The sequence below is a fragment of the Arachis hypogaea genome, chromosome 5, assembly GCF_003086295.3.
Source record: "Arachis hypogaea cultivar Tifrunner chromosome 5, arahy.Tifrunner.gnm2.J5K5, whole genome shotgun sequence".
Lineage (NCBI taxonomy): Eukaryota > Viridiplantae > Streptophyta > Magnoliopsida > Fabales > Fabaceae > Arachis > Arachis hypogaea.
This window is the reverse complement of record NC_092040.1, coordinates 30440129-30465286: the sequence shown is the minus strand read 5'-3', so window position 1 is coordinate 30465286 and position 25158 is coordinate 30440129. Positions and strand designations below refer to the sequence as shown.

Sequence of the window (25158 nt, the reverse complement as noted above, 5' to 3'; positions counted from 1 at the left end):
ATATGTTACTAGTGTCATTTATGCTAGTAGCTCATAAAATAATTTTTAGAGATGTTTTTACAAGTGTTTCGATACACCTAGTTTTAGTAGTTATACACCAGAGATATTTTAATATTATTTTAATCCACCTTCAAGCCAACCAATCACAACTCTCCTTACACCCCCAAGACACTCCAAGGCTGGTCATTTACTCCCTTTGGCCGAAAATGTGAAGAGAGAAAAGAGAGAAACTTTCATGACCCTTTAATCTTCAAAGCTTGATTTCTTCTGAACTAAAACTCAAATCAAAACTCCGATTTCACCAAAATGATCCTCTCTTCTTCCTCTACATAACCATGTGACTTATCAAGGCTGGAAATAAGGTGAGATGGCTGTCTCCCTCCCTCTTCAATTCGGTTTTCAAGGAAAACCATGTAAACATGTGTTTTCTTGATGTGATTTAGGAGGAAAAAGTGCTAAAGGACCACCTGAAAGTTTAACCAAATTAGGAGCAGCAAAACCAGGTAGGGTTTGGTAAAATTAATCTTGATTGATTGTGTTTGAGATGTGTGATTATGATATGGTTTGGTTATGCTTGAAATTGATTGCTTATATGAGTTATTCTTGGTGAAAGTTTGTTGAAATTTTGATGAAATTTGATGAAATTCAAGCTTTATGTTCATGTTCTTGGAGCAGCTGGAAAAACGAAACCCTAGGCCTAAATTGAGGTTCAATTTGTGTTAAAATCATGTGGAAAAGATGGGGTTTTAGTGGCTGGGAATTTATTATGAATTTTGGTAAAAATCGGTTGCTGAAAAGATTGAAAAACGGGTAAAAACAGAGAAAGAATTTGAAGAATATACGAAGAACACGAAGAACACTTTGAGTGTGGTGAAGAACAATGAAGAACACCTTTTTGATTCATAAAAGGGCAGGGAAGTAATTATTTTGGTGTTTGAGGGGTTATTTGGTAATTTCTGAAAGTTAGGGTGGTTAAAGTAGAAATATTAAAAGTTACCGGGATAAAAAGTTAATTTTAAAGGTTAAAAGGTAAAGGCAAGGTAATTTTCGAAAATATATTAATAAAATAATAAATAATAATAAAATATTAAATAATAATATTTAATTAAAAATAATATTTTAATAAAAATAATAAAATAATGCGAAAAAAGGCAGTTTTCTGTAAAAGCTTTAGAAAGACAACTTTAAGTGCAGAATCTCATAATTACCTTCATAAAACACTTAGGGAGTGGTAAGAACATATTAGTGAGGCAAAGATAAAAGAAAGATAAAAGTTAAAGGAAAGATAAAAACCAAAGAAAAGTCTGTAAAGTTTTAATAACAGAAGAACAGACAGAGACTAGCGAACGAACTAGGGCAACATAGTTAGTCCTCGAGTTGCGACTAGGGTTAGGTATTATATGAAAAGTTAAACTGTTTCAGTATAGACTTAATGAATCTATACTTGGGACAGGCAAACTATTCATACCGAGATTTACATAATATTAAATACATACGTTAAGCAGAGAAAAGAGTAATCAGAGTAGAATAAAGTAACACAGAGAACATAGTAACCAGAACAGAGTAAAGAGATACGAAGGGAAAAGATTAATATGATAAAGAGAAATGATTTGAGCCAAGCTTTTGTACAAGTGAAAGATGTAAAGTTTGTATAGTATGGTTGAACAAAGAAAGAGATAGATATTGTATAAGAATATGTAACTGGAGATGAATAATGAGAATGATAACTTATGATGATAATTACATTGATTCTGTTGAGGAAAAGTATTCAGTTTATGAAATTGTTGGCAAGGACGTGGGTTTTGTCCCGCTTGCATATTTATGATTATAAAAGAGAATAAAAAGCAGAGGACCTGTTGAAAGGTCATTGTTGCTTGAGGCAACCCAAGAGATATTTAGTTGTTGCTTGAGGCAACCCAAGAGATGTGTTTATTCATTTGTTGCGTTATGGCAACTCTTGAGATATTTGTGTGATGATCTGCTGCGTGAAGGCAGTCAGATAGATGGTGGTACGACCACTGAGAGTGCTTTCCTGGGATACTTAGCTATAATGCTATTCTGTAAGTCAGAGGACTCTTACAGAGGTATCGAGAATACATGACTAGCATATACTCCTGTAAGTCAAAGGACTCTTACAGTGAGAGTGTGTGTATGCTCTTGTAAGTCAAAGGACTCTTACAGAGAGTGTGTTGGGCAGATATAAGTTAACTAGCTCCGCCATGCAAGTCAAAGGACTCTTGCAGTGGGTTGCTAGTGCCGCCCTGCAAGTCAAAGGACTCTTGCAGTGGTTTGCCTCACAAGTCAAAGGACTCTTGCGAGGGACATTGCCAACAGGAAAGCCTTACCTGGTCAGAGGACTCCGGGTAACGTCGGGAGCGGGTATGTAACCGACAAATGAGCTCATTACCTGCACTAGGGCTAGACATGCATCATTCTTGTCTGCGCATCATTCTCTGTTGTATACCTTTCTGTGTGTGATCTATTTCTTTGTGTTTGTCTGCTTGTATGCTATTTCTATGTTTTATTTTCTTGTATTCTTTTGTTTGTGTTCTGCTTTCTATTGCCTCTACTTTCTCTTTCTATCTTTATCTTTTGGTTATTGCTTCGCTATATTCTATTATTTGTCTGCTAATCGACCCCAAATAAATGAATATAACTAATAACCCCGACCCTACTAAGGACTCCCCAGTTCTTACCCCTTCTCTCTCCCTTCCCCTTCAGATGGAAGTAAGAGTACCTTACCGTAGTTCGTTGATGATGGTTCTGCAACGAGGATTCTGCTCGAGATAGTCTTCTGAGTCTAGGGTGAATCTCGTTCTCTGATTATATGTATATACTGTGAAACCAGCCAACGTCTGCACCCCGCTTATCTACAAACTTTAGCCTAACTCCTTCGTACGATGTTGCTGTTATGTGGCCACTCGATGAAGTACTTGAGAGATGCTCTTTGATGTCATATGATCGTGCAGAGGAGTAGTATACAACCTTCCACCTTTTGATGACGTTCCACCTGACTTGAGTTTAGAAGACCTAGAACGTATTTTCCCTCGCTTTAGTAGGTTAGAGGGACTAGGTGAGTATAGAGTCTAGGCTAGCCTGGGCGCCAGCTTAGGGACTTCTTGAACAGGTCAGGGCCTAGGATGTTGTATGTATATATGTGTACATAGTTATTATCTAGCTATATCTAGGGGTGTTCTAACTAAAGGTCTATACTCTAACAAAGGCTGGATAAATGAATGTTGCTAGCTACTCGTGATGTATTTATGTGTGGTTGTTTATAACTGTTTTATATATTATTAGTTGTGAATTAATTATGAATGATACTGTTTGTTAATCCAAATGTTTTCAAAAAAAAAAAAGTACCTCGTAAAATAACTACGCTTTTAACAACGAATCAGGCTCATATAATAAATAATAGATAATAATTAGGTAGACAAGTTGGTAGCGCTCAGTTTCTAGTATGATCATGACGTACCAGAAATTGGGTCGTTACACGCACAATTGTAATATCACTCTTTTTCACAATTTCACACAACTAACCAGCAAGTGCACTGGGTCTTCCAAGTAATACCTTACGTGAGTAAGGGTCGATCCCACGGAGATTGCCAGCTTAAAGCAAGCTATGGTTATCTTATTATTCTTAGTCAGGATATCAATAGGGTTCTTTAGTTTTAATTGTAAAAAGTGAAAGAGCATGAAATGAATATTTGTTACGTAGTAATGGAGAATGGGTTGGAGTTTTGGAGATGTTTTGTCCTTTGAATTTCTGCTTTCCTACTATCTTCTTCTTCACGCACGCAGGTCTCCTTCCATGGCAAGTTGTATGTTGGTGGATCACCGTTGTCAATGGCTACCAGTCGTCCTCTCAATGAAAAGGGTCCATGTAGATGGCTAATCATCTATTGGTTTTCACTAATGTTGGAATAGGATCCAGTGATCCTTTTGCGTCTGTCAATATGCCCAACGTTCGTGAGTTTGAAGCTCGTCACAATCATCCCTTACCGGATCCTACTCGGAATACCACAGACAAGGTTTAGACTTTCTGGATCTCAGGAATGCTGCCAATTGGTTCTAGCTTATACCACAAAGACTCTGAACTCACGGATTGAACGCTCTATTGTCAGGGGAGGCAGTCAAACTTGTGAACCAGAAGCCCAAGAGATATACGTTCAATCTAAGGTAAAACGAAAGTGGTTGTCAGGCACGCGTTCATAGGTTGAGAATGGTGATGATTGTCACGGATCATCACATTCATCATGTTAAAGTGCGAACGAATATCTTAGAATAGAGACTAGCGAGAATGAATAGAAAACAAAAATACTTGCATTAATTCATCGAGACGCTGCAGAGCTCCTCACACCCAACCATGGGGTTTAGAGACTCATGCCGTCAAAGATATAAGTTCAGATGTAAAAATGTCATGAGATACAAAATAAATCTCTAAAAGTAGTTTATATACTCAACTAGTAACCTAGGTTTATAGAAAATGAGTAAACTAAGATAGATAGTGCAGAAATCCACTTCTGGGGCCCACTTGGTGTGTGCTGGGGCTGAGCATTGAAGCTTTCACATGCATAGGCCATTATTGGAGTTAAACACCAGTTTGTAACCTGTTTCTGGCGTTTAACTTTGCTTTGCAACTTGTTTCTGGTGTTTGACGCCAGAATAGGGTAGAAAGCTTGCGTTAAACGCCAGTTTGCATCGTCTAAACTTGGAAAAAGTATGGACTATTATATATTGATGGAAAGACCTGGATGTCTACTTTCCAACACAATTCAGAGCGCACCATTTAGATTTCTGTAGCTTCAAAAATTCCACTTCGAGTGCAGGGAGGTCAGAATCCAACAGCATCAGCAGTCCTCTATCAGCCTCTGAATCAGATTTTTGCTCAGGTCCCTCAATTTCAGCCAGAAAATACCTGAAATCACAGAAAAACACACAAACTCATAGTAAAGTTCAGAAATATGATTTTTGTCTAAAAACTAATAAAAATATACTAAAAAGTAGCTAGATCCTACTAAAAACTATATTAAAACACCCCCAAAAAGCGTATAAAATATCCGCTCATCAGACGTGTACGTGTGGAGTACGCGTACGTGTGACGATACTTGTGCGATTGGCACACTTTTTGCACTGCTCCCACGTGAATTTCTGCCACTTTCTTTTGTTTTGGTGCAAATATGCAGATGTAGATGCAGACTATATGCAGAATAATGAGAAGAGTCACTAAATAAAGCAAAAAAGAGAGAAGGGAACGATCATATCATGGTGGATTGTCTCCCACCCAGCACTTTTCCTTAACGTCCTTAAGTTGGACGGTCCACTAGTTTAGTCTTCTGCTGTGGGTGGATCCTCCAAGAGTTAGATCTCCAGCTTCTTTCTTTTCTTCATCTACTCACCATGATACAGCTTAAGGCGATGTCCATTTACTTTTATAAATTTGGAGCTTGAAGGATGACTTAGGTAAAAGACTCCGTATGGCTCTGCCTTCTCTACTCTATAGGGACCTCCCATCTTGATCTCAACTTGCCTGACATGAGCATTAGTCTGGAGTTGTAGAGGAGAACTAATTCCCCTGGTCTGAACTCTCTCTGTTTAATGTGCTTGTCATGAACAGCCTTCACCTTCTCTTTGTATAGCCTGGAGTTATCATACGCTTCAAGGCAAAGGTTCTCTAATTCTTGTAGTTACATCTTCCTTTCTGCTCTGGCCCTCTCAAATCCCATGTTGATTTCTCTTATCGCCCAGAATGCCTTGTGCTTTAACTTGACTGAGAGGTGACAGGCTTTTCTATAAACTAAGTGGAAGGGGCTCATCCCTATAGGTGTGTTGTATGCTGTTCGGTATGCCCAAAGTACATCTTGTAGCCTGGTGCTCCAGTCCTTCCTATGAGGCTTGACTATCTTCTCCAGGATACACTTTATTTCTCTGTTAGACACCTCTGCTTGTCCGTTAGTCTGCGGGTGGTAAGCAGTTGCTACCTTGTAAATAATGCCATGCTTCTTTAGTAGAGCGGTCATTCTCCTGTTATAAAAATGGGTGCCTTGATCACTCACGATTGCTCGTGGTGATCCAAAGCGCCAGATGATATGGTTTCTAACAAAAGAGCCAACAGTGTTAGCATCATCAGTGTGGGTAGGAATTGCTTCCACCCACTTGGAGACATAATCCACAGCTAACAATATATATAAGAAATCGCTAGAGTTTGGAAATGGACCAATGAAGTTAATACCCCAAACATAAAAAATCTCACAGAACAACATAATTTGTTGGGGCATCTCATCCCTCTTGGATATATTACCAAACCTCTGGCATGGGGAACAAGATTTACAGAAGGTAGCAGTATTTTTAAAAAGAGTACGTCACTAAAATCCACAATCTAAAATTTTTCTAGCTGTTCTTTAAGGGCCAAAATGTCCACAACTCTCAGAGGAGTGGCAGGCCTCTAAAATGGACTGGAATTCTGATTGAGGCACACATCTTCTAATTATCTGGTTAGCACCATACCTCCATAAATATGGATCATCCCAAATATAATATTTGGACTCACTTTTCAGCTTGCCCCGCTAATGCTTAGTAAAATTGGGAGGGAAGGTATGACTAACTAGATGATTAGCTACAGGTGCATACCAAGGAACTACTTTAGATACTGCATGCAAGCTATCAAATGGAAAAACATCATTGATAGGAGTGGAGTCATGCTTGATATGCTCAAGGCGACTCAAGTGGTCCGCTACTAAATTCTGAGAACCATTCCTATCCTTAATTTCTAAATCAATTTCTTGCAGTAATAGTATCCAACGTATTAGCCTTGGTTTAGACTCCTTTTTAGCTAATAAATACTTTAGAGCTGCATGGTCCGAGTATACTACCACTTTAATACCAGGTAAATAGGCTCAAAATTTATCCAGAGCAGAAACAATAGCTAAAAGCTCTTTTCAGTGGTGGTGTAATTAGACTGAGCAGCATCTAAGGTCTTTGAAGCATATGCAATTACAAAAGGATCCTTACCTGCGCGTTTGGCCAGCGCCGCTACTACAACATGGTTGGAGGCGTCACACATAATCTCAAAGGGCTGACTCCAGTCTGGTCCTCGCACAATTGGAGCTTGAGTCAAGGCGATCTTCAGCTTATCAAATGCTTCCAGACAGTCCTCACTCAGCTCAAACTCAACATCCTTCTGCAGCAGTCTAGATAAAGGTAAAGCTACCTTACTGAAGTCCTTGATAAATCTCCGGTAGAAACCTGAATGACCAAGGAACGAACGGATTTCCCTCACGGAGGAGGGGTAAGGCAGACTAGAAATGACATTTACCTTTGCTGGATCTACAGAAATACCAGTATTAGAGACAACATATCCTAGAACAATACCTTGTTTGACCATAAAATGACACTTTTCAAAATTTAAAACAATGTTTGATCTAACACACCTGTGTAATACATTAGATAAACTATCCAAGCAAAGGCTAAAGGAATCATCGTATACACTAAAATCATCCATAAAATCCTCCATACAGCTCTCAATGAGATCAGAGAAAAGACTCATCATGCACCTTTGAAAAGTGGCCGGTGCATTGCATAAGCCAAAGGGCATTCTCTTGTAAGCATAAGTCCGAAATGGACATGTAAAAGTAGTCTTTTCCTGATCCTCAGGAACTATGTAAATTTGAAAATAGCCTGTGTAACCATCTAAAAAGAAGTAATGGGATTTACCTGACAGGCGATCAAGCATTTGATCAATAAATGACAAAGGGTAATGATCCTTGCGAGTGGCTTGGTTGAGGCGCCTATAGTCAATGCACACCCTCTAGGAATTCTGCACTCTAGTTGCTATGAGCTCTCTTTACTCATTTTTTACTGTTGTGACTCCAGACTTCTTGGGCACTACTTGCACTAGACTGACCCATTCACTATCTGAGATGGGGTAGATGATATCTGCTTCCAGCAGTCTGGTCACTTCCTTCTTGACAACCTCCAAAATGGTGGGATTTAGTCTTCTTTGGGGTTGATGAACAGGCCTTGTTCCCTCTTTTAAAAATATTTTGTGCTCGCAAATTTGAGGGCTGATGCCTACTATATCCACCAAGCTCCACCCAATTGCTTTCTTGTGTCTTCTCAGCACACCAAGCAACTGCTCCTCCTGTTGGGATGTGAGTTCCCTTGCAATGATAACTGGGAGCTTCTGATTGTCCTCAAGGTAAGCATACTTGAGGTGGGGTAGAATGGGTTTTAACTCCAAATTCTACTCCTGACTGGGTATTGGATCGTCTTGAGCTAGTGAGGATGGCAAGGTGTTCTCATTGTGTTCAGAAGGTGTCCCCACACTTGGACCTTGTTCCATGTGCATCTCTTCTACTGCTTCTTGGTGAACTGCAGCTACTGTCTCATCAATGATGTCGCACTGGAAGACGGAATGTCTTCCGGAGGGTGCTTCATAGCCTCATTCAGATTGAAGCTCACTGCTCGGCCGTCTATTGATCAACCCCTTTTTGACGGTTTATCTTGTATTGATTTTAAGAGATTTTATCACCTTTTACCCACATTTATTCAATGAAATAGCATGGTTTGTGATTGTCTCCTTATTTGTGCTTAGATGTGAAAACATGCTTTTTGTTGATTGGTAATTAGAGAGATTGCTAATTGGTTTGGAGTACACTAAAGCTAGTCTTTCCTTGGGAGTTGGCTAGGACTTGTGGCTCAAGTCAATTCATCTATTTGACTTTCCTTTATTTAGTAAGGGTTAACTAAGTGGTAGCAATGAACAATTCTCATCACAATTGAGAAGGATAACTAGGATAGGACTTCTATTTTTCATATCTTGCCAAGAGCCTTTTATAGTTGTTAGTTTATTTTCATTGCCATTTACTTTTCATGCTTCTTATACAAAACCCCAAAACAACTCAAACCAATAACAAGACACTTTATTGTAATTCCTAGGGAGAACGACCCGAGGTTTAAATACTTCGGTTTATAGATTTTAGGGGTTTGTACTTGTGACAAACAATCTTTTGTATGAAAGGATTTTTGATTGGTTTAGAAACTATACTTGCAACGAGACTTCAATAGTGAAATTCTATACCATCAAAAATCCAATCATCAAAATGCTCTCTTCTCTCTAGAATTAGGATTAGGATTAGGTTTAGTTCTTAGATCTAGATTTTAATTCATCTTCTACTTCTATCTTCTCAATTCCTTGCAGTTACATTCATTCTTCTTCTATTCTTTTGGTGTAATCTCTTTTATGTTGTTCTTATGTTTTGTTGTAGATCTACTATTGTTTCTTCCATTTTCTTTCAATTCAATAAGAGGTAATTCATAATAATTGTTCCTCTTTGCTTTTCTATTGTTGATCTCTTATTTTCGTAGTTAGATCTCTCTTTAATTCTTGCATTTAATAATGTTTACTTCTGTTGCACTTTATGTGTTTGTTGAAATGCCTCTTCTAGATATAGTATAGATTTTGTTCCTCTTGGCCTAGGTAGAGTAATTAGTGACACTTGAGTTATCTAATTCCTTTGTTGATTGGTAATTGGAGAGATTGCTAATTGGTTTGGAGTACACTAAAGCTAGTCTTTCTTTGGGAGTTGGCTAGGACTTGTGGCTCAAGTCAATTCATCCATTTGACTTTCCTTTATTTAGTAAGGGTTAACTAAGTGGTAGCAATGAACAATTCTCATCACAATTGAGAAGGATAACTAGGATAGGACTTCTAGTTTTCATACCTTGCCAAGAGCCTTTTATAGTTGTTAGTTTATTTTCATTGCCATTTACTTTCCATGCTTCTTATCCAAAACCCCAAAACAACTCAAACCAATAACAAGACACTTTATTGTAATTCCTAGGGAGAACGACCCGAGGTTTAAATACTTCGGTTTATAGATTTTAGGGGTTTGTACTTGTGACAAACAATCTTTTGTATGAAAGGATTTTTGATTGGTTTAGAAACTATACTTGCAACGAGACTTCAATAGTGAAATTCTATACCGTCAAAAATCTAATCATCAAAATGCTCTCTTCTCTCTAGAATTAGGATTAGGATTAGGTTTAGTTCTTAGATCTAGATTTTAATTCATCTTCTTCTACTTCTATCTTCTCAATTCCTTGTAGTTACATTCATTCTTCTTCTATTCTTTTGGTGTAATCTCTTTTATGTTGTTCTTATGTTTTGTTGTAGATCTACTATTGTTTCTTCCATTTTCTTTCAATTCAATAAGAGGTAATTCATAATAATAATTGTTCCTCTTTGCTTTTCTATTGTTGATCTCTTGTTTTCGTAATTAGATCTCTCTTTAATTCTTGCGTTTAATAATGTTTACTTCTATTGCACTTTATGTGTTTGTTGAAATGCCTCTTCTAGATATAGTATAGATTTTGTTCCTCTTGGCCTAGGTAGAGTAATTAGTGACACTTGAGTTATCTAATTCCTTTGTTGATTGGTAATTGGAGAGATTGCTAATTGGTTTGGAGTACACTAAAGCTAGTCTTTCCTTGAGAGTTGGCTAGGACTTGTGGCTCAAGTCAATTCATCCATTTGACTTTCTTTTATTTAGTAAGGGTTAACTAAGTGGTAGCAATGAACAATTCTCATCACAATTGAGAAGGATAACTAGGATAGGACTTCTAGTTTTCATACCTTGCCAAGAGCCTTTTATAGTTGTTAGTTTATTTTCATTGCCATTTACTTTTCATGCTTCTTATCCAAAACCCCAAAACAACTCAAACCAATAACAAGACACTTTATTGTAATTCCTAGGGAGAACGACCCGAGGTTTAAATACTTCAGTTTATAGATTTTAGGGGTTTGTACTTGTGACAAACAATCTTTTGTATGAAAGGATTTTTGATTGGTTTAGAAACTATACTTGCATCGAGACTTCAATAGTGAAATTCTATACCGTCAAAAATCCAATCATCATCTATCTCAAAGGAATAGGTTTCTGAGAGTGCATCCAACTTGAACTTTGAGGTCTTCAGAAATGGTCTTTCGAGCAAGATGGATGATGGTTTCCCTGAGCCATTTGGGGGCATTTCCAAGATATAGAAGTCAATGGGAAATGTGTGCCCCTTAATGCTCACCAGCACGTCCTCAGCAATTCCAACCACTGTAATAATGCTTTTATCTACTAACACAAAACAAGTTGCCAATCTTTTTAAGGGAGGGAGCCTCAAGGCATTATATATGGACAAAGGCATAATACTCACGCATGCTCCTAAATCACACATGTAATCAAAAAATATTACATCCCCAATGGTACAGTTAACCATACATGGACCTGGATCACTACATTTTTCAGGTATATCCCCCATCAATGCAGAAATAGAACTACCTAAAGGAATAGTTTCTAATTCATTAATCTTATCCTTATGTATGCACAAATCCTTTAGAAACTTTGCATATTTAGGTACTTGCTGAATAACATAAAAAAAGGGAACATTTACCTCAACCTTTTTGAAGATTTCTACCATTTTTGGGTCAAGTTCCATCTGCTTTCTGGGCTTTCTTGCAAGGTGTAGAAATGGGATAGGGATGGCGTCTATGGTAGCTGTAGCTCCTTCTGGTGCGCCATTCTTTGGTTGAGTTGCCTTTTCTTCAACCGTGTCCTGTACTTCATCTTCCTTTTTAACATCCTCCACCTCCACCATGTCCTCAGCAGAGGCGTATTTTTGTGGGCTTGACTCCTCAGGATTTCTCTCTTACAGTGTGGTTCCAGACCTCAAGGTAATGGCATTGATGTCACCCTTGGGGTTGGGTAAGGGTTGAGAAGGAATTCCACTGGAGATTGAAGGCTAGTTGTTGGAGTTATTCAGTAATCCAGTCTGTGAGACAAGAGCTTGCAAGGTAGAGTTCAGACCGTTTAAGGTAGAGGTAAGGTTGTTCTCCATGGTCTTCTGTCTCTGATCAATAGAGTGTAGTAACTCGTCATTGGAAGAGTTAGAAGGGTAAGTGATCTGAGTGATTTGCTGAGACGCTTGGGGCTGCCTTAGATGAGGTGCTCTGTAAGCCTGGTTCTGGTTCTGCTATTGATAGGCAGGATTCTACTGATACCGGTTCTGCTGATTGTTGTTATTATTCCACCTCTGATTTCCTTGGCCGTCTCTGCCTCCTCTGTTATATTTATCCCTCCAACCTTGGTTAAAGTTCTCACCTTGGTTATATTTGCCACCTTGTTGGTAGTGTCCTTGATTCGGGCGGTCATAGAGATTGTGAGTAACTGCCACAGTGTTGTCCTCATGTTGGAGCTGTGGACACTCATCAGTGTAATGATTATAATCAGTGCATATTCCACATACTCTTTGAGGAACCAGTTGTTGGCTATGTTGTGGTAAAGGGGGCTGAGATTGTTGCTGGCCCATATGTATCTGCTTCAGTAGGTTGGTCATCTCACATATTGATTGTGTGAGAGCATTATTCTCATTGCTAGAGAAAACCTCTGCCACAGCCTTAGGGTGGTTGTTCCTATGGTGCTTGTGAGTCTGAGCAGACTCATCCAAGTCGGCGATCAGTTGCCATGCTTCATCTGTGGTCTTGTACTTTTTCAGAGAACCATTGCTTGCACCATCTAATGTAGTCTTATCTTGAGGCTTCATGCCTTGTGTGAAGTAGCCGATCAACACCAACTTTTCAATCATGTGGTAGGGGCATGCGTCTAGGAGATTAGTGAAGTGCTCCCAGTACTCGTAGAGAGTCTCAGATTCGCTTTGGATGATCATTAAAATCTCTTTCCTTAGTCTATCAGTAACTTCAGCTAGAAAGTAGTTTTCGAGGAATTCTCTCCTGAGCGTATCCCAGTTAGTAACAACTGCTTCAGGTTGAGTGTAGTACCACTTCCTCACCTTTCCCTCAAGAGAAAATGGGAATGCTGCCAGCAGAATAGAAGTCTCACAGTTGCACCATTACGCCAGACAGTAGAATAGGCTGTTTGAAAATCCCTGAGGTGCTTGAGAGGCTCTTGGGCAGGTAAACCATGAAACTTTAGCAGTAGATTGATTAGTGCAGTCTTCAGTTCAACATCTGCACCCAGATTTGGATGACACGCTTGGAAAGGTGGTAGTGTAAAGTCTGGAGCTCCTGCTTCCTAGAGAGTAATCCTCCTGGGAGCTGCCATGTCCTCTGCGCGTAAATCAACCAAATCAGTAGAGAGGGAGCTTGTTTCTTTCTTAAATGACATTTCAGATTTGCCCTCAGAGAGGACTAATTGACGCCGAGCTTGCCTTATACGTGAAATAGTTCTTTCAATCTCAGGATCAAATATGGGTAAGCTCAGATCAGGTAGTGAACACGTCATTCAATGAAAGAAACATACAGCTCACAGTAGCAAAATAAAATGCAAATAAAAAAATTCCAACTAATAAATTAGCACACTATTGCAACTCCTTGGCAACGGCGCCAAAAATTGACGTACGGAAAAATCACCGATCAAGAGTTTATAGAGAAAACAACGCTGCAAGTATAGCTTTTAACCAATGTTGATTCCGCGTATCAATTTAGAAGGGGTTGTCACGAAATTTTAGAAATAAAATACTGGGAGTATGAATCCCAGGTCGTCTCCCAACGAGTTGCAAAGAGAGTGCTATTTTATCAATCAGAGGTTTTCCAACAGATTTTTGAGTTTTGAGAAACAGAGAAATAAAAGATTGAGAATTTATATAATTCAATTAAAAGCCTTGACCGGGAGAAGATTAAATGAAAGTTCTATTCCTATTGAACTTTTCCCAAGTGTAATAATAAAATGGTTGTTGTCCTACTTAGTTATCCCATATATGATAAGGGAAAGTCAAGTACTCTCAAACTAATCCTATCACTTGCGTCCTAATCCTTTTCTAAGAAAGGATTAGAGTTGAAGACAGGAGAATTAGCCAACAACTTCCAATTAATATTAACATTTGAGTATTCCAACTCAAGGTTTTCCTTTTAATCAACTCCCCATCAAGTTAGGAAACAACTCCATTATCATGAATATAACTTTCACATAATTAAGAGAGGAATAAAAGGAAGACATGATAATTAACAACTAAAAATCAATTAGAAGTAAAAATGGTTCTTTGCATTAATAAATCCCAAAATCATGAACATACTTATATAAATAGAGTCAATGGGCAATAAAAGAGTAAAGAGTAGAGAGACAAACTAGAATGAGGAAGCTCCAATAGAGGTAATAAATCTTCTCAATATCCAAAGCAAAGCACTAAAACTCTACAACTATGAATGTGAAGAAAACCTAGAGGAAGAAGTAGAATTCTCTCTAGATTCCCAAAACTAAACTAAAACTATGCTGATGAGAATGTGTCTTGAGTCTCTGCATGTTCTCTTGCTTTAGTCTGTGTTTCTAGGCCGAAAACTGAGTCAAAACACGACCCGAAATCGCCCCCAGCATTTTCTGTTAATTCTACAGATTGCGCGTGTCACGCGTTCACGTCAAGCACGCGCTCGTGTCATATTGCAGAACTCCAATCCACGCGTACGAGTCAGGCACGCGCACGCGTCACTGCAATTTTCTCCATGTCACGCGCACACGTGAGCCATGCGTGCACGTCGCTGCTTGCTGGTTATCTCATTAGTTTCTTGTGTTCCTTCCATTTTTTTGCAAGCTTCCTCTCCATCCTCTAAGTCATTCCTGCCCTATAAACTCTGAAATCACTTAACACACATATCAAGGCATCGATGGTAATAAGAGAGGATTTAGCAAATTTAAGGCCCAAAGAAGCATGTTTTCAATCATAGCATAAAATTAGGAAGGAATTGTAAAATTATGCAAATCATATGAATAAGTGAGTAAAGAGTTAATAAAAACCACTCAAATTAGCACAAGAAAAACCATGAAATAGTGGTTTATCAAATATCTTTTCCTATTTTAAAATAAAATACAAATTCAATTAAATAAATTTAGCTTCATTTTCAGCTTTGTATGAATGCCTGGGACCACTTGCGTATTGAGGGTCCACGCTGAACTTGGAAAACTTCAAGTTCAACGTGGAGAAGGCAGTGTTGATTCCCGCTTCCATTTTGAATCCACGCTGAACTTGGATTAGCCCAAGTTTAGCGTGGGGTGATGTGCAATTCCTCCTTTGTAAGTGGACTCCATGCTGAACTTAGAAATTCCCAAGTTCAGCGTGGAGGAGGCAGTGTTGCTTCCACACTCTTCCTCAATTCCCACGCTAAACTTGAATTATTCCAAGTTCAATGTGGATGATGCATGCTTTCTCTCTTTGGTTCTTCAAGCCCACGCTGAACTTGGGAAAAGCCAAGTTCAGTGTGGAGTAGGCTGAGACACTTCTTCACTTTCAGCATTCTCTGGCCTAGACTTAAACTCTGCGAACTTCTTCTAAAATGTTACCTGAAATAAACAGAATTTCACACGACTCAAAGTAGCATTCATGGTGGATAAAATATATTAAATTTTGATTAAACTTAGCAATTGAAGTGCAAATTCACTAGAAAAAGACAGAGACGATGCTCACGCATCAGTGTTCAATGCCAAGGGTAGGTATCCCTTCTTGGCATTGAACACCAAGTGTATCGTTCCCCTTTGGGCGTTCAACGCCAGGAGTGTGCACCCCTTCTTGGCACAGAATGCCAATGGCATTCCCTCTTGGTTGTGCAACGTCTTCAGATGTGTCTTAAATAGTTGTCTGGTTGTCCTCTGTCAGCTTTTCTTCTTCTGGTTTTCTGTTGCTCTGAGGTTGAGTGTTCAATGTTTTTCCACTCTTGAGTTGGATTGCCTGACATTCATCTTTTATCTGCTTAGATAATTATTGCCTTGTTTGACTCTGTTGGGCTTCTACATTCTTGTTAAAAGCCTGAGTTTCTCACAAAGCCTCTTGCAAGTCCAGCAGCTGCTGTGCAAGGGCGTGTAGCTACTGAGTCAATGGGTCATCTTGTTCTGGAGGGTTAGATTCAACAGATACTGCCTTAACCTCTCCTCTTATGGAAATCTCATCACCCCAAATACAGATGCTGGTTCATGGCAACTATCTCAATAATTTCACGAGCCTCTTCAATTATTTTTCTTATGTGTATAGAGCCACCATCAAAGTGGTCTAGAGACATCCTAGCCAAGTCTGTGAGGCCATAATAGAAGATGTCTAACTTCACCTATTCTGAAAATATTTCAGTGGGACATTTTCGTAGCATTCTCCTATACCTCTCCCAAGCATCATGAAGAGATTCGTTGTCCTCTTGCTTGAAGCCTTGGATATCCAGCCTTAACTGAGTCAACTTCCTTGGGGGAAAGTATTGATTCAGAAACTTGTCTACTAGCTGCTTCCATATTTTCAAGCTAGATTTGGGTTAGTTATCTAACCACCTCTTTGCTTTATCTCTTACAACAAAGGGAAAGAGTAGCAGTCTGTAAACTACCTGATCTACTCCCTCAGTATGTACTATGTCAGTAATTTATAAAAAGTTTGCCAAGAACTCAGTAGGTACTTCCTGTGGAAGTCTAGAGTACTGGCAGTTTTGCTGCACCAGAATAATGAGATGAGGATTGAGCTCGAAATTACTTGCTACAATGGGAGGTATACTAATACTTCTCCCATAGAAGTCTGGATTGGGAGCCATGTAGGACCCCAAAGTTCTTCTGAACTGTTTATTCCCACTTGGGTTCATGATGAAAGTAAGGTAGGGGAAAGAAGTAACGAGAACTAGAATTAAATTGTTTTTGTTTTTATTTTTATTTATTAAATAAATTTGAAAATAAAAGCTTATTTTGTTAAAAAGATTTGAAAAATTGAATAATGAATTTCGAAAAAGAAGAGAGAGAAAAGGATAAGAATTTTTCGAAAATAGAAGAAAGAAGAATTAGTTAGGAAGTTTTGAAAAAGAAGAAAGAGAAAACAAGTAACTAATTAAGAAATATTTGAAAATAAGATGAGATTTGAAAAAAATTTAAATTTGAAATTTGAAATTTGAATTTTTGAATTTTTGAATTTTAAAATTTGAAATTTGAAAACTGAAATTGAATTAAGATAAGATAAGATTTTGAAAATTGAATTTTAAAATTTGTATTAGGAACAAGATGAGATAAAGATTTGATTTTTAAATTTTAAAAGAAAGATAAGATAAGATAGAATCACAATTAAAAGAAAAGATATGAAGATTTTAAAAAGATACGATTTGAGATTTGAAATTTGAAATTTGAACTTAAGATAAGATAATGATTTTGAAATTAAAATTTGAAATATTTTTGAAATTTTCAAAAATTAAGGTAAAAAGATAGAAAAGATAATTTTTATTTTATTTTTCTAATTAATGAAGAAAGAGAAAAACAACCAAAAGACACCAAACCTAAAACTTTTAGATCTAAAACACTAAGTTTTCGAAAAATTAAAAGAAAAACAACCAAAAGATACTAAACTTAAAAATTTTAAGATCAAAACAAGAAAAGAAACAAGAACAACTTGAATACCAAGAAAGAACACAAAGAACAATTTGAAAATTTTGAAAAAACCAAGAACACACATAGGGCACCAAACTTAAAGATTGACACAAGACTCAAACAAAAGACACAAATTTTGAAAATTTAACAAGAACAAGAACAAGAACAAAGACTCAAACAAAAAGATAAAGATCAAAAAGAAAATAAAAGGTTTTGAAAAATATTTTTTTATTTTTTTCAAAAAAAGAAAATAAAATACTCAAACAAAATTAAAAAGTACCTAATCTAAGCAACAAGATAATCTGTTAGTTTCTCGAATCCGAACAATCCCCGACAACGGCGCTAAAAACTTGGTGCGCGAAATAAGAACTCGCACAACTAAACCAGTAAGTGCACTAGGTCGTTCAAGTAATACCTGATGTGAGTCAGAGTCGATCCCACGGAGATTGTTGTTTTGAATCAAGCTATGGACACCTTGTAGATCTTAATCAGACAATTAGAAAAGATAGTTTGTTGATATAAACGCATAAAACAGGAATAGGGATGAAATTACTTAATTTAATTGAAAATAGTGATAAGAGAACAGTTGAGGCTTTGAAGATGCTTCATTCTTCTTGATCAACCTTTCCTACTATCTTTCTCCAACTGTAAGTGATTCCTTCAATGGTAGGCTGTAAGTGATCAATGCCAGTTTAATGGCCACCAATCTTCCTCCCTCAGGCCGCACGCCAGGTTTAGTGTGCACCCAATCTGAATGAGGTGAAGCTCCTGCAGTTCATCCCCTTGATGATCCTACTGAAAACGCCACAAACAAGGTCGAATCTTCCGAATCAGAGAATGATGCACCTTTGGTTCTAGCCTATACCAAAAAGACCCTAATCTCCCCAAACCTCGGCTAAACTAGTGTCTTGAGAAGTCCCCAACGAAGTCGTGGATTAGCCGTCTAAGAGATGTATAATCAAGCTGTGGTTCAGTGATCTCTGGTTAAGGACTCACACTGAACCTATGTAGAATGAAGATGAGTGTCACGGATCATCCCATTCATAAGGTTGAAGAACGAAGATACATCTTATAATCGAGTCACACACGAATTGAATAGAACAGTAGTACTTTTATTAATCCATGAAAATAAGCAGAGCCCTCAACCTTAACCTAGGAGGTTTAGTGACTCATGCTGGTAGAAAAATACAATGGTAAACATGAAAGTGGGCAAGAGTCCTTAACAAGGGTGAACTCTTGTCTATATATACTAATCTAATGACTAAGGATTACAGAAATAAGATCAACTGAATTGATAGTGCGAAAATCTACTTCCGAAGCCCACTTGGTGAGTGTTTGGGCTGAGCAAAGAGTGTCTCCATGTGCCAAGACTCCCTAGAGGAATTGAACACTAGCTAGTGGTCCCCTTTTGGGCGTTGGATGCTGGCCACCCCTGTTGGGCGTTGGACGCTGGCCACCCCTGTTGGGCGTTGGACGCCAGGAATGGGGCTGGTGGCTGGTGTTGAATGCCAGTTTTGGACATTCATTTCCGAAACAAAGTATCAATTATTATATATTTCTAGAAAACCTTGGATGTTAGCTTTCCATATCCATTGAGAGTGCTCCATTTGGACTTCTGTAGCTCCAGAAAAGCTCTTTCGAGTGCATGGAGGTCAGATCCTGACAACATCTGTAGTGCTTTCTCTGTTTATGAATCAGACTTCTGCTCAAACTCCTCAATTTCAGCTAAAAGATACCTGAAATCACCATAAAACACACAAACTCAAAGTAGAATCCAAAAATATGAATTTTGCACTAAAACCTATGAAAATATAATAAAACTTAAACAAAACATACTAGAAACTATATGAAAACAATGCCAAAAAGCGTATAAAATATTCGCTCATCATTTCATGCATGAAATTGTTAGTGTTTTTGGATAGTTTTGCAACTAAATATTCCAAGTCAAAATGTTTTTGAGAAGGAAGGGGCGCATGGTATTATTGAGAGGACTGAAACTGACAGTTGTTCTTGTTGAAATTATTCTGATTGAAATTATCCTGAGGAAAGTTATTTTTGTTAAAATTTGGTTGCCTTTGTGGTTGATTTTTCCATCCAAAATTTAGGTGATACCTCCACCCCGGATTGTAAGTCTTGGAAAAAGGGTCATTATTGGGGTCTGGAGGAATTGCCTATGTAATTAACCTGTTCAGAGGAAAATTGACCATAATCATAATTCTCACCTTGGGAAAATCTATCACGTATTTCATAAGGAGCATCTTGGGTATTAATAGCTAAAACTTGTAATCCACCCAAGTGTTGAGTAATGGCATTTATCTGTTGAGACATGGCTTTATTCTGAGCAAGAATAGGATCCAAAGCATCTAGTTTCATGACTCCTATCCTCATAGCAATTCTCTCAAAAGAGTATAAATACTGATTATTAGCAACCATTGCAATCAACTCTAGAGCCTCTTCATTGGTTTGCTTCATGTGAAGAGATCCTCCTGCAGAATTATCCAAAGAAGTCCTGGCAGCCTGAGTAATCTCAATATAAAAGATTTGTAATTGTATCCAGTCTGGAAACATGTCGGGAGGAAACTTTCTGAGCATAACCTTCTACCTCTTCCAAGTTTCATAGAGAGATTCACCCTTTTATTGTCTGAAGGTCTGAACATCAGTCTTTAGCTTAGTCAACCTCTGAGGTGGGAAGAATTTAGCCAAGAATCTGCTGACCATATTTTCCATATATCCAGGCTCTCCTTGAGTTATGTATCAAGCCACTTCTTGGATCGGTCCCGTACAGCAAACAAAAAGAGCAACAACTAATAAATATTAGGATGAACTGCATTAGTCTTAATTGTATCACAAATCTGCAGAAAATTAGAGAAGAACAAGTTTGGATCTTCTTGCGAGAGTACATAAAACTGACAGTTTTATTGCACCAAAGTGATGAGTTGATGCTTTAACTCAAAGTTATTAGCAGTCATAGGGGGCACAACAATGCTACTACCATAGAAAGTGGAATTTGGAGCAGTGTAAGAGCCAAGAGTTTTCCTAGGTTGCTCAGGAGCATTAGGAGCAACAACGTTGTTGTTGTTAGGCTCCATAGTGATTTCTTCAGTTTCTTTCTCAGAATCGTCCTTGAGACTTTCAGCAGTTCTATAAGCTCCACGCTGCTGTTGGTGTCTTCTAATAGTACTTTCAATCTCAGGATCAAAATTAAGGAGAGGTTCATTGTCCCTATTCCTACTCATAAACAAACAGAAAACAAGAAAAAGTGAGAATCTTTATGTCAAAGTGAAGAGGATTCCCAGTGAGGTAAACAGATAAAAAAATAAAATTAACTAATTAAATAAAAAAAGAGGTATGCAAAAATTAAAAGAAAAAATTAAAGAAAAAGTAACAAAAAAATTTTGAAATTAAGAAAGGAAAACTAAAAATTTAAATGAAGAAAATGTCTAATCTAGGTAATCAAACAACAAGTAGTTATCAATCACAGTTAATCCCAGCAACGGCGCCAAAAACTTGGTGTGGATTTTGAATACCACAAACTAACGGGCAAGTACACTGGGTCATACCAAGTAATAACTCATGTGAGTGAGTGTCGATCCCATCAGGATCAATGAATAAAGCAACAATAGTTGAGTGATTAGACTAGTTAGACAAGCTAAAATGAGTGGTTTCAAGTTCAAATAGCTTAAAACAGTAAATCAGAGAGTGCAAGAAAGCAAACAGTGAATGGTTGGTGAAAATAATATGAGAAAATAGTTAAGGCTTTGGAGATGTTTAAATTTCCGGATTAACAATTCTTATCAACTACTTTAATCATGCAAAGATTCAATTCATAGAAAACCTTAAGTGATCAAACCCTAATTCCTTAGTAATTTAATCTTCTCTAATCTAATCAACCGCCAATTCCTTGATCACTTAATTTAAATTAGAAGATTAAATTCAATTCTAGTTTGTGAGCCACACAAACCCTAAGTACCCAAAAATGAGGCGATTATATGTCACGTATCGCGTTAAATCCAGATACTTAAAGAGTTGTGAGGAATTGATTTCTAGCTGTAATTCTAGTGATATAACATTTCCAATAGTCAACAAGAATTTAGAATTCAAATAGAAAAAGAGTTATCTTCCAATATACTCTAATTCTTAAGATGAAGAACGAAACCAATCCTTGAATTTTAATCAATGTATTAATTAAGAGTAGAATGGCAATTTTATTAATCCATCCTAACCTTAACAATGGAGGTTTAGTTGCTTATGACTCAGAAAAAAACCTAGAGTTGTAAAAAGTGTAAAAGTGTTGAATAAGGAAGAAGAAAAGAAGAAAGCCCGAAGGGCTAAATCTTTTCTCCTTTTATATCTAATCCTAATTGATACAAAATTAAAATTCTAAAACCTAATAATCTTTTCTTAATTCAAAAATTAAATTGAAAACCAAAAAAAGTGTCTTCCGTGGATTTGCTTGACACGTGTGCTCCCCAATTGAAAACGCGGGCCTGGCAGTAAACGCCGAGTAGTGGCGTTTAGCGCCACCAAGACAGAACGCTTTTTTCAATTTACGAGGCACTTGACACTAAATGCCGGGTGGTATTTAGCGCCACCTTCATAGAATCATTGCACAAATTATGAGGCCCTTGGCACTAAACGTTGGGTAGTGGTGTTTAGCGCCAACTTGATAGCAACCATTTTTCTCTTTTTTCTTCTGCACGAACTCTATCAAACTCGCCCGAATTTTACTGTAATCAACAAAATAGCAATACAACTCAAAGTAGCATTCATGATGGTCTAAAAACCAAAATCTTATAAAAACTCAACAAATCCACATCGAATTTACTAAGAAAAGATAGAAAAGATGCTCACGCATCAGCGGCCACCACGTCGGCAGAAAAACCTAACACAAAAGGTCATCTAGGTCGGGGACTTCTGGCCGACAATCATCAAAGACGCACTCTAGCTAGTAAGAAACTACAAACAATGCCAAATGCATGCAGACTTCCACCAAGCAGCCGCCCCTAGAAACTCAGCACCATATCGATTGAACATCCATTCAAAACCTGGGGAATCGACATCATGGGTCCCTTCCCCAAGACTCTTGGGCAGCTAAGGTTCCTAATCGAATCCATTGACTATTACATCAAGTGGATCAAAGCGGAAGCAATGGCCACAATCACGGCAACCCAATGTCAAATTATTTCTGGAACTCATAACCCGATTCTGCATTCTAAAGGTCGTAATCTCAAATAATGGAACCAAATTCGCGGACAAGCGCTTCTGTGGGTTCCTAAAGGGCCTCGGCATCTCGCAAAGATTCAACTCGGTAGAGCACCCTTAAACCAACGGCCAAGTCAAAGCGGCTAACAAGATCATTCTCAAAGGAATAAAAAAGGATGGATGAAGCCAAAGAACTATAGGTAGACGAACTAGGCTCTGTGCTCTGGTCCTATTGAACCTCACCTCAGAGCTCAATCGGAGAAACCCCCTTCAGACTAACCTATGGAATAGAAGCTGTGATCCCTGTTGAGATCGGAGAGCCAAGCCCTAGGACCATTGGAAGACTCGACAAGAAAGCTTAAAGGGACCTAGTCGACGAGGTTCAAAGCATAGCCCACTTACGAGAACTTGTCCTAAAACAAAGAGTAAGCCTGAGGTACAATCAGGGCATAGCAAGGCGCAAATTAAAATAAGAAGACCTGGTCCTACGACGCAATGACATCGCCACCTCCCCCCACTCAGGAGGAAAAGAAGTTAACTCTCAATTGGGAGGGACCTTACCCAGTTAAGTCCGTGATCGGAAAGACACTTACAAGCTAGAATGACCCAACGGCAAAGAGCTACCAACATCATAAAACGCCACGAACTTGCAATATTACTACTCATGAACGAGTACCTGAGTTGGTAACTTTGGTAAAATTTGTTAAAATTTAGCTTTTCTTTTAGTGATAATTTTTCTCATTTTAGACCATTCTAAGACACTCTTTCCTACCCAAAGAAGCGGAAGATTTTAACGACGCCCACATTCTTTTAATATTTCTAATAAAAATTTCCTCAACTGCATCCAAACACATCTAAAATTCAATAATGGTCGCATTTGAAAGACACCAATAGTAACATAGTAACATCTGAAATCACTCAATTATTTACAAATTTCATTATATTTTTGCACCCTTAACATCCGAATTTCATTATTTCTAACATTCAGAGTTCTTCATTTCCAACCCGGAAAACATAATACTCCAAGATATCCAAAATTTATTATCTCTACATCTAAAACTCTTCAATTCCAACATAAAAAAACATAATCATAACACCAAAATTCATTATTTTCATCGTCCGAAACTCCTTAATTCTAAGACTCATACAATGGTGTTTCCTCCACTTCAAAATTTGTCTGCAATACAAAAGCCAAGAAAAAATGGTCACAATTGTGTTGCAGGATTAATCATGAATAAAACATGAAGTTACTAAATCAGAATCAAACTATAAAAGAAACCTATTTGATATCATCATATTACTTTTAATATACATCTATAACTAAAACTGTAGATGGGGTCTACTTAGAAATTACCTACTAGAGGGGGTTCATGGAAGGATATCTGTCAACTACAGATTAAGGAGCAGCATGTAAGAGACAAGATGATAACCGGATTGGCTATGGAAATTGGTGACAGTAGAAGAACTCGATTCTGGGAGGATGTCTGACTATTTTGTGGTCCTTTGAAGGATAGGTTTCCAAGGCTCTTCTCGGTTTCAATATAGAAAGGATCTGTCATCGGGGACTGTGGGTTTTGGGATGAGTTAGAGTGGATTTGAAACTTCCAATGGAGGCGTGACTTATTCCAATAGGAGTTGGAACTTGTAAGTCAACTACATGACACTTTGAGGCTGGTAAATCTAGCAGCTGACAGAGAGGATAGAGTTGTGTGGAAGTTTGACAGACAAAGTGTATTTTCTACTAACTCATTTGTGCAGGTATTGTAGGAGGAAACGCTTTCGGAGGACGTAACAAGTTATAGTTTCACCAAGACTATCTGGAAAGGCTTAGTTCCTCCAAGAGTAGAGATGTTTGCTTGGTTTGTCTTGATAGGCTGGGTGAATACAAAGAAAGATTGTGTCAGCTTGAAATAATTAACCATGAGGATAATATGTGTGTACTATGTAATAAGAATGTGGAATATGTTCATCATTTGTTTCTTGGATGTGATTTTACTTGGCAGATGTGGTGCGCATGGTTAGTTCATCTTGACAGACAGTGGTCCGTTCCCGGTACTTTGAAGGGACATTTTCAAAACTGGACAAGAGCAACTTGTAGCAAGGAGGAGCGTAAGAAATGGTTCATATATTTCTTTGCGGTAGTTTGAAACGTCTAAATTGAAAGGAATATGAGGATATTTCAGAATAAAAAAAAAGAGTAGATGAGATCATTAATTTGTCTAGTCTTAGTTAACAGGAGTGGAGACGTGATGATCCTTTTTGTTGTTGATGGCTATGCCCAAAATGACAAGGGGATGCATTTTTTTATTGGTAAGTGCTTCGTGGTCATGGTTTATGTTGATTAGTTTTTCTTTGTTTCTTCTTTTCTTTGCTTTTTTGCTCCACAGTGTGTGTTGAGCTCCTTTGTTTCAAAAAAAAATATCAAGATTTTATTTAAATCAAGTTTGATAATTTGGTAATGCCAAAATCAGTTTGCAATGCTTTTTAGTTTTTACAATTATTGTGCAAGTATCATGCAAACCTTTTGAAGAAACAAGAGGACGATGAAATTTGCGAACCCATATAAATTCTAAACATCCAG

At 37.8% G+C, this 25158-nt stretch overlaps 1 long non-coding RNA gene across 1 annotated transcript; it reads left to right on the top strand.

The window, feature by feature from the left end:
- Window positions 1–204: 204 nt before the first annotated feature.
- Window positions 205–25066, top strand: LOC140184676 (uncharacterized). Its single transcript, XR_011881967.1, has 3 exons — window positions 205–362; window positions 444–503; window positions 24581–25066. It is a non-coding gene; the product is annotated as an uncharacterized lncRNA (long non-coding RNA).
- Window positions 25067–25158: the final 92 nt, after the last annotated feature.